Genomic DNA, 11417 nt, shown 5'->3' with positions numbered 1-11417 from the left:
AAGTCATAGCTCCAATAAATGAAAAGTTATGGTCAAGGTTAATTTTTTTGCGGACAAACAGACCGCCAGATAGATAGACAGACAGACATACAGACGGACACGATAAAATTATATACCCCCGAATCTTCGATTACGCGTACGGGAACATAAAAAGAAATGATCTTCTATCAACTTCTCATATTATGATACAGTATAAAGAAGACGTTACAAAATGAAAATGTTTGTTCTGATTTTCAAATTAAATTCTCTGAAAAATATACTCAGAACTGAGTAAAAGGGTGGAGTAAAACAAGAATGAAGAAATGTAATGAATACTGTGTGCTGTATCAAAAGGTTATATCTACATGTATACATGTAGTTTTGCATTGGAATGTGTATTTTACACTAGCCCGTAGCTTTACAGAGTATAGGTTTTGGTGTTATACCTCCATCCCCTTACTCATTTAGGAGGAAGTCGATTATGAAAAAAAAGCAACAACAAAAAAAATACCCTACCTTAATTTTTCTATAAGGAGGGACTAAAAATAAGCTTAAAATAATCTACTATTCTACTAATTTTCAACTCTTACTTTGCCACAATACTTTCAAGTATACCGCTACCAACATTTAAAGTATATACTTTAATCATGGCGAAGTATATTATGATATGATAGTACTTGTGTGAAGGCTTAACTTCATTTCAATATTTTATCTAGAGCCTCTTTCAGTATTATTGAAAGGTAGAGAGTTTTATTTATATTTTTGCTCTTTTTTTTTTTTTTTTTTTGATTTAACGTAATTTTTTTTTTTTTTGATGGGGGGGGGGGTGATAAAAATTTCCTCTCTTTCATTGTCAAATGGGATTTGCCAAACTTATACAAGCTAAAAGTTGAAACATTAATTTTTGCTATTAAAGAGTATTTAAACCTGATTGTTGCATGGTTTGATTTCTAAAAACAAGTGGACTATCATTCTTTAAGCAAACAGTAAAAGGAGGAATATTGAAAAGAAATTTTATTTACTTGACAATTAAAGAATCTCTTTTCAAACACAATTTTAGCATTGAAAGACTACGTGAATCTCTTAAAGCGGCAATGCGGCTGCAAATCGTGTGCTTTTTCATTCAAATTTACCCAATATATCATTCAGGAATAAGGTAAAAAGTTGAAGTAAGCATTTGAGAAAAATAAATATTCTCTCCTCATGTAAAATTAACGTAATTAAAATCTGACGGAAAATCAAGGGTCGTACAACTTAGTTCTGTTTATTTGTACCACGTGAATTCTAAAATGGCACGTGCATACAATGTAGGGCTTACAATTATAATGTAATATTAAGTAAAAGCAATTCTGAGAATCAAAATATCTTAAGGATAGCCGATCCTCAGCCAGGAAGGATAACTCCAAAGATTAATATTTTATTTGAAGTGCATCGAAATGAAGCTTGAAAATGATATTTTTTCATGCAACAATTTTCATTTTATTCATCTCTATAAGATACAAGGTCTTTGAAAGTCTTAGAAAAAGGTCTTATTAAAGTTGACATTTGTACCCTATAAAATGTGAAACTTTAATACAGTTTTAGAGAAATAAGATTTTCTTGAATCTAGCCTTAGATACCAATGCTTATTAGCACGATATGAAATGAGAAGTGATTTGTGGTGTCTTTCAATGATAGTAAAAGCCTTTGACACTATGTATTGTAGAATACATGTCGGAAATAGAGGACAAAAAATACCAAATAAGTATAAAAAATCATGACAATTTCTATGAATGCCTGGATACCCATAGTATTTTAGCCTAAAATATATTTGTTGATCAATTTGCAATTAAAAAATGCATTGCTGATATTCCAATTCGCTTTTTCTGCAAAAATATTGGAGATTTGACAATTTTCCTTATATAATATGATTAACTTTAATCTTTAACTTTAAAGAAATACTGTGGATAAATTTACATAACTTTGCAGATTCAGATACCTTAATGAGTATTTTTGATTACTTAACTTTTTATTTTATAAGCCTGAGGATCGGACTACCTTAATTCCCCGGTAAATTAATAATTTATTAACATATTAATCTGCATTCAGACGAATTTAATATGATAATGTACAAATGTTGACGTTTTGTGTATTGGGGTGCAGGAAAGGAAAATCCACCAAATCATACGTCATCGCGGCAAAATGTCAAACAAAATATCTTTCTGCATTCCAATACAATTTGCTTTTCAAATGGGAATTATTTTTATATGTCATAAGTGCATTTTTACGTTGAGTTGACAATGTTTTTTTTCTTTGAAAGCCATGCATGGAAATAACAGCATGTATCAACAAACCTGTAGTGTAGAACCTTCGCGAGCCCCACGTGAATGTCGCTGAGATCCCGTTTTCTCTTCATCCAATGATTATATTAATCTCCCAACAAAATTTTTGTCAGGAAAGTTGCTTTCTAATTTCAAGCCCTATTTTTGGTTTTTTTTTTCCTTTTGGTTGACTTTGTCAATGTAGCAGGCCTACCGGGCTTCCCTCTCTTACCATGCTGTTTTGTTTATGAAAACTATACGCATGCGTGAATAGCATGGAATGTGGAACCTCGAACACGTTGCGATGTATATATTTATGGGCCATAAATAATTATTCATTTTTATGAAATAATCCGAATTATTTACTTATGAAATTTATAATTTTCTGAAAGTGTATACGTTTATGCGTATGAAAAAAATTCCAAAACCTATAGGAAAATTTTAACAAGTCTGTTTTTGAAGAGATGCGTGGTATTGTCACTTTAATTTTTAATTTTTTACTTGTTTAAAATGTTCATTGCAAGTCTGGATGTTCTATCGAGGGTGGGGGGTATATAAAGAATATGTATTTGCAAAGATTTGATATCTTTAATCATATTGTGATAGTCTGCATGTATAGGATGGAACATATGAAAAATATACAGCATCGAGGCGTCCTGTCATCCATTTCTATTTTTATTCACTCGAATGCAACCTTATTAATTCGAACAAATTACTTATTTGAACGCACCGATATTAATTCGTCTGCTACAAATTTTTACTTTTTCCCACAATTTTTCTTCCTGAAACATCGTATCAATGGAGTCAGTAAAGAAAAAAATGTATTTTCATAAATTTCATCTCCAGCTAGCGTGCGTTTGATCCATTTACATGTACCATCTTTGATTTTCTAGGTTTGCTCCTTTATCAGAGAAATGATTAATTGATTGATTGTTAATTGCTTAAAACTGAATCGTCAATATTTCGACAGAGAGAAATAAGGAACTTTATTTACCACTACGTGCCAAGAAGAACAAAGATCAAATCTATTCGAACAAATGCATGGATTTCTCGAAGGAAGAACAATTATAATACACAGCATATTTTTCCCTTTCACCTGTTATAAATTTTGTATCACTTTAAAGGGGGTCATTTTTCAATGGGGGTCAATATTTTATAGGATTAACATGTAAAATAATGACCTAAAATAATGACCCCTTTTTCTGCAAAAAATGATTTCTAAGGGTAGGGGGTCATTTTTTGTCGTTGAAAAATGACCCCCGGTCATTATTCGTCTTTACACCTGCATTTTGGAGGATAAATACCGGTATTTGTATGTGGACACAATACTCATTAAAGTTTGAAAATTTACAGTTTGAAAGTTTGTAGACTTTTATTATAACTATTTTATTTCATGTCATATTGCAAACAAATTTTGTACACATATTTGAACAACATATTTGACTTATAAAATGAAAAAAATACATTTTTATAAAAATTATCGAAGCTAAAGAACAGCAAAAACGGAATCACAGAGCAGGGTCGAAATTGAGTTATTTACTAATTGTAAAGTTTATAAGGTTTAATGACTAACTCCTAATAAATGAATTTTTCTCTAAATTCATTAAAGGATAGACGGCAGATTCTTTAACTTTTTTAAAGGAGCTTAATACTTTTCTCCACTCAATGAAAAAAAAAAATTAGGACAGAAAAATAATCTAAAATCAAAATCATGACATGCTATCTATATGTTTTACATCATATTTGTAGGTGTTGGATTGCGGTATTTTGAATTTTGATAACAGCTCACTATGAAACATCAGATAGATAGTGTTAACAAAGCAATGATGTATGTATGAAAGATTCCTTATTAATCATATTTTACGTAATTATTTATATAGATAAGATATTAATTCAGATTTAAACAAGGCAAGGGGCCTTTAATATTATTCAAAATCTCCTTTGGGCATTGCTAGCATTCGGTTTATTTATTTCAAACGAAGATTTGATAGCATGGTGTCATAACTTTAAATAAAAGAGATGTAAATATGTTAAATCACTAGATGATATTTGTCAAATTGACAGGCAAAAAATTCTGCATTAATTTTAGTCAAAGTAGGTCAAACATAAAAGTCAAAATCAAAATTTAAAATAAAAAAAAATGTTGTTCTTTTTTTCTTTTTCTATTTTTTTCTTTTTTTTTTTTTTTTTTTTTTGTTTTTGTTTTTTTTTTGTTTTAGAAAAAAGGCCTTGTCACATGTAATACACGTATGATTTATGAAATATTGGTACCAGTAATGTTTAATGTGATTTTTTAAAAAGGTCAAATTTCTAATTGTTCGAATGTTGTTTTTTCTTTAAAATGGGTCATACTCCAATGTCAAGGTCAAAAGTATCTATATCCTTGGAAATGCCTTACCACAGTACCTACACATGAAAGCTTTTGAACAAACTGTCCAAACGTTGTGACTAATTAAGGTTCTGTAGTATATGTATACTATACATATCAATGTTTTTCCATGTTTTGATTTCTTAATTAGTCTGCTGGTTGATCCCCCTTTTTTTCTATGTATTTCATTTACAATGACATTATGGTGATGCGGGTCAGTTTGTGCAATATTGTGATAAAGATATGTAATATTTTATATTTAAGTCCCCTTTCCTGACCCCCTTTCTTGTATTGTAAATATGTTTTACTACTTTTACGTCATTTACTTCAATAAATGACTTTTTTTTCACTTCAATAATGTTGTTTGTTTTTGCCTGCTTTAACCAAAAACAAGCTCAGTTGTCTGGCAGGAGAACTAAGGGACATAAAGAGGTTATTTTATTGAGTTGCTAACTTTGGATTTATTGTTGTTCTAAACCACTTAAATTTTAATGGTCAAATTTGCACTCTTTATAATCAGTAAAACAAGAGCAATGAATTTAAATAACTTTAATAGTCTGCAGATAAATAAAGCAATAAAATGTGTCAGCTGGGTTTGTAAAGGATGGATAATGTGTTGATGAATTGTACCTTTTTCTAATATAATATCGTGATTTCAAATTTTCATAAATTTTGTTAAGCGTTTGAAAATGATAACCACAACTTATTTAACTTTTACTTAATTTTGTAAATAATATCTTTTCATCTTTGCTGTTTATGTACATCCTTGGAATTATAAAATACTGTTATTGACTGGGTATGAGGGCAACATATGATTTGTTGGACCGGAAGGTGAAAATGTTTCCCAAGGCAGCAGGCCAAGGACAACATTTTCACCTTTAGGTCCAACAAATTATATGTTGCCAAAGTCCAGTATTTAACTGTTTTGTTATACCCTTCAGTGCTCACATAAGATTTAATCAATACACACTATTTTATCAATTACTTTATAAGGAATATTATGGCTTAATCAGTAATTATAAAAAAAAAGCTGAGAAAGGACAAAATTAGATAATATTTTTTATTATTTCACAAAAACTATTCATCGCAAAACATACTCTTCCTTTCTTTCTTACCTTGCTGGTAGCAACAACTCTTGCAGCTCTTAACTTCGGCTTTTTCCGTTTCGCCGATATTGAACGATGATTAATTACTTGTGACGTAACAGTGACGTTACAGTCTAACAATTCTTAAGTTGGACCGGCAGGCCGGTCAATTGTGAAATTGTTAGACCGATGTATAAAACATTTCTTTTGTTGGACTTTTTATTTGTAATAAATATATAGAAAGCTATTTATAAGGGTATAACAAATGAGATTAGATACTCCTTAAATTAACAGAAATATTTTGTATGTATGTCAAAAAGCATCAACAATAACTATGTACACTTTTTATTACTTTGTTAAAAAACGATATATTGTACATTTAGCAATTACTTTTTTAATGTGCAAGGTTTGAAATAAAGAAGCAAGGTCGATCTTTAAATACCAAAAAAACTGATTGTGAGTTCTCTCCGATCGACTTGCTAAAAATTAATCGACTCATAACATTTCTAATCCCCAGAAAACGATAATTAAAAAATTGTGCTTATTCTTGTCAAGAAGTACAATATAATTTTCGAAAAAAAAAATCTTCCAACCTTCCTTACGAACCAAACCATTTATTCAGAACGGGGAGAGAGTAAACAAACATTTTATAAAAGATGCCTCACGCATATATCACACTATTATTGATTAGTAAGAAAAAAAGGATTTTTCTCGGCATTTTATTTTTTAAAAACTGGGTTAAATGAAGAAAAAATTAAGAAAAGGATTATCTTTTTGAATATAATTTTTAGACAATTTATATGGTATATATTTTTATTATATAGTTTATTTATAGTCCCTATATAATCTATACAAACGCAAACAGTTTATAACAATACATATTCATCGGATTTTAGGCCGTATTCACCGGAGGGTCAATGCGCGTGCAACGGCATTGTGACGTCACAATCGAAACATCGAACAACGTTGTAAACAATGGTTGCAACGGCCGCAGCGAGCTACGTATCTGAGCAGAAAAACAATTATTCAAACCTATTTCAGGATTATTTTTTAACATTTGGACGTCTTACACAAAGCAAAACTTGGAAAGGAAAACATTGGAGGTAACAAAGAATAATCTAGAGATTTTTTTTTTATATTCAACAATGGAAGATCGCAAATGAAAATGGTGTCGTCATACAGCCTATAATGTCATATTTATATTCAAACCCCGACTATATAATAAAACAATTATGGACTCTTTAGGTGTTGAATATGGTTTGTTATTCACCAGAAAAATATCCATATTGACTTCGGCTTCGCCTCGGTCAATATGAATATTTTTCTGGTGAATAACAAACCATATTCAACACCAAAAGAGTCCGTAATTGTATAATATCTTATCCATATTATTTTTTTTTTCATATTCTCTGAACGCATTGCTAATAGAGCTTGTAGTAGAACACTATACATGTATTTTTCTAAGCTCTTTTTAATTACATCATAATTGTATGTAAAGCTAAGATGATTTTTTTTTATAATCACTTGGAATCTACGAGATAAAAAGAATCCGATATTATTTTCAATTTGTAGCCATGTTTGTATTATATTCAAGAAAAAAAGTATTCTGCGGATAAGTGATTTCAATACCGTCAAGATTTTTTTTTCAATAAAAAAATTATAATTCCTTCTTTGTTACAATTCAATTAATATTGTAAAATCAAAATGAATATTTTCTTACCTTGATAAAATGTTCAGTTCACTAAGATAGCTCATTTTTCATTTATAAAGAGACATCAAATACAGAGCGATAGAGCGTTAATCATTTAATCCTTTATAAAGTTAACGGGTTTTTACGAAGGTCTATTCTTTAATGTGATCCTAATTAAAACCCAGTCAAACAATTCTTTATTTAATATCAAATATATTATGTCAAAGATCTTAAAGGGAGATACAATTTTGTGACACAATTTGGTCAATTTTGACATGATTCTTTTATGAATATTGCATTATTTCTTTTTATTATATGAATGTATATATGAACATATAGATTTAAATTGATGTCAATTACATGTATGTGGAAATAATTTTGTAGCTGATGTTGTGTTTTAACAGTAAATCAGAATAATATGAAATAGACTTACCGTCCTACTTGTGTCCCCATATGCATCTGTCTTTGGTCATTTGCTTTTAACGAACCGATTTCACCTTTAATAATTATATACTCATCTTCATTTATTTTATCACAATGCATTTGTACTCATGGAAGCACAAAATATAATACTAGTACGTAAAAATAAGAAAACACTTGTTTTTGGCTTAATCTCATAATTAATCAATCATTTTTGTTTTATTTTTTATTCATTAATATAGAAAACTTAAATAATTGTGGTAACTAAGACAAATTCGCATGAAATAATAAAATAATTCCAATGTAAAATGTTGCTCAAAGCGTCTTATCAAGGAAATAAACTCTTTCAAAATTAATCTAATCGTGAAAAATGCCAGTTAAGTGTTTGTATTGGTAATATTTATTTAATGCATTATATACAGTATACTAGTATTAGATAATCCCAATCTAAATATTTCAAAAAGTAATGGCATGTTCTTGCGAAATACATGTATTACTGATTGTTAAGAACAATGTATATAATATTATTTTCTTGGTTTCATTATTTGTAAAGTGCTATTTTTCCTTGTTTGCAACAAAAGCATCGCAACGTCTTCATTGTTGGACAATGTCGAGTTAAAAAGAAATGATTAGATATTATGAAATTGTTATTTTTCTCTGTCGAGACTGTAACAGGTTGCATTATATGTCATTTGAATCACGGACCAACAGAAAAAAATGTGCATATCTAATGTATCTTTCTCAAACATCTGTATAACAATTTTACTGAAAAATGTGAAATAATTTGAAGGTGTATTTTACGTTGAAGTATCTGTAAAATAATTGAATCAATTTAAATATATATTGTTGTTTAGGTGATGCATGTATTTAAATAAACCGATAACGGAAAAGGTAAAATGAATTTTGAATTAATATACAGCCTCAAAAAAGACTTTTCTTTATATAAAAGAGCAAAATCTTAAAGTACTAACGAGGGATATAATTTCTATTAATAACCTTGTTTTGTTATCCTAGACTAGATATTATGAATTTGTTATTAGCAACTTGTCGTATTAAGGAGACGTATTAAATATAAAAAAAAACCTTGTGCTTCTTATCTTATTACTCGAGAATATGTTGAATATTAAAACATATGAAAAAAGCTTTATATTTGCATTTTCTCTGCTTTCTCCCACTATGAAACTGTACTTGGCAGTGATGTTTATAGGCATATATTTACATTTCCAATGTCTTTGTCCGAGATAAAATTACAAATTGTAAATGTAATTAATTTCCCCATCAATGTATCAAAAAAAAAAAAAAAAAAAAGAACACCACGTGCAGGGCAGGACAAAGAGCTAGACAGAAGCAGGGCTTGAAACACGTGGATTGGCGGAAAAAACATGTAAATATAAGGAATAACTGTCTTATTTGTCAATTTCATGACGATGAACAATCGATTGGCTTGCGTGATAATTTTATGCATAAACGCCTTCGGCGTTTATGCAAATTATCACTCAAGCCAATCAATTGATCACATCATAAAAATCGAAAAATAAGAGTTATTCCTTAAATATATGGATAGGGACGTAACTTCTGTTATGAAAACAATTTGTTTTTTTTTTTTCAAAGTCGCATATTAGAATTGCTGTTTTCTATCCATAAAAATAATTTTGGTCATAATGTTTAATTGTTAAATAAATCGTTTTTTTTCAAATTGAAGAGAATTGTCATAATTTTTAGTTTTCTATTCACATTTACCGATATTTTTGCAAAGAACAATAACTTTCACGCATTGGTATTTTACATTCAGACAAGTAAAAGTTCTTTAATAGTAGATCTAATTTCAAGAATTAAGCTATAAGAAATGAAAAAAAAGCTTAAGTGAACATGCTCAAATACCCCACGCTTCCTCATAGCTCAAAGTGCTGAAAATCCCGGAAACAAAGGAATAAGAATTTCCTGGTTATATGTACAACTACACATTGTTTCCTTAATACCTGCAAAGTTTGAGGAAATTCTGTGCAGCGGTTTATGAGGAGTTGCGCTGACGAAAAACAGGGCAGATGAACTGACTAACTGACTGACAATCTGACGGACGGGTCAAAAACATTATACTTCACGCAACTTGTTGCGTGAGGTATAATAAATTTAAGAACCTATTTAAGAATTTAAAAACTTTTTTGAGTTATAATCAATATTATAACATTCAATTTTTTAACCAAACTATTAACTTATTGATTTTTCGCAGATGCTTTTAATAAATTTTATAGATGACGTCATATTCATTGATAAAATTAGTATTCAAAACGAAAAGATGCAAAATACACTTTGCAGCTTCAAAGCAATCCAGACGCTTAAAGTCAATTGAATAGTAAAAGGATTTTCCCACTGAAGACAATAATATGTTTTCAAGATATTACTTGCGTATTAATTCTATATTTTCTGAAGTATCATTTACCACTTTAGTAAATATTCTACCGCCTGAAAACAAGAAAAGGCGAATCTAAATTCAAATCACTCCTTAGACAAGGTAATTGCAATCTAAATACTTCAAAAATTAAAGGCGTGTTCTCATAAATTATATTTGATTGTCTCAAACGATTTAGATGAAAGGCGTTGTAAAGCTTTTAAGAGTTTCCAAAAAAAAAAATCCTTTCTCCTTTCTAAAACAAACGAGTAAATACATCCTCATTGTCTGACAATTTAGATTGTTTTCCAAGGTTAAATGTGTTGACAGACACTATGAAATTGTTTGCCCATTTTTAGACGAGACAGTTACAGGTGGTTTCATTTAATTTAAAAATAATTTAAGGTAAATATAACATTGTAACATCACACTGAAAGAATCAATACAAGTTTACATAATTATTGCTAGTGTAAATTAAAGTTAATTGTTTTACTACAGCGTCTGGAAACAGTAGAGGTTGATAATTTATGAAGAATAATGCTGCATAAATTCCTCATTTGAGACTATCTGTGTATTACAGGTAGAATATATTTACTGTTTCTTCAAAAGCTGCAATTCTCTAACTTTACCCGAGTTAAACTAAAAGAACAAATATGTACCTGTTTTTTTTTTCAATATTTCAAAATATGTTATTCGAATGATTATAAAAAATTACAAAAACAATTGCTTCAAAAGTCATTAACATCAAAATATGTAGGATATGTGCACATTTTATGCAGCCATTCTTCAAGATGAAATGAAAACAAAGCGCTTTAATATGTAAAAGACAACTTTTTTTGTAAAAAAAGATCTTAAAAGTTTTCGCATCTTGTAATTGGTCATTAACAAAACTAAATTAATTGATAATATGTTGTTGGGGAAAACTCCATCTTTTCATAAAAATTGAAAACTTATTTTATCAATGAATATTATTCAAAAGACTTATATTTCACTTGAAAAAGACGTTAATGGTAATCTAATAACCAGGCTATTTGATAAACATTGACTTTTACTTTTTCTATCGTCAACCTCCCTTACTTTTGCAACAATATACCTTCATCACCTACATGCAGATTATTTACATGTATATCTCAATTGATTCAATACCCAAGAGCATGCTCTACGTATGAACAAAAGGATGAAGAAA

The sequence above is a fragment of the Saccostrea cucullata genome, unplaced genomic scaffold (genome assembly GCF_032062105.1).
Source record: "Saccostrea cucullata isolate Sc308-1 unplaced genomic scaffold, CSIRO_AGI_Scuc_v1 ctg3851, whole genome shotgun sequence".
NCBI classification, from domain to species: Eukaryota; Metazoa; Mollusca; class Bivalvia; order Ostreida; family Ostreidae; genus Saccostrea; species Saccostrea cuccullata.
Note: the sequence above shows the minus strand (reverse complement) of the source record.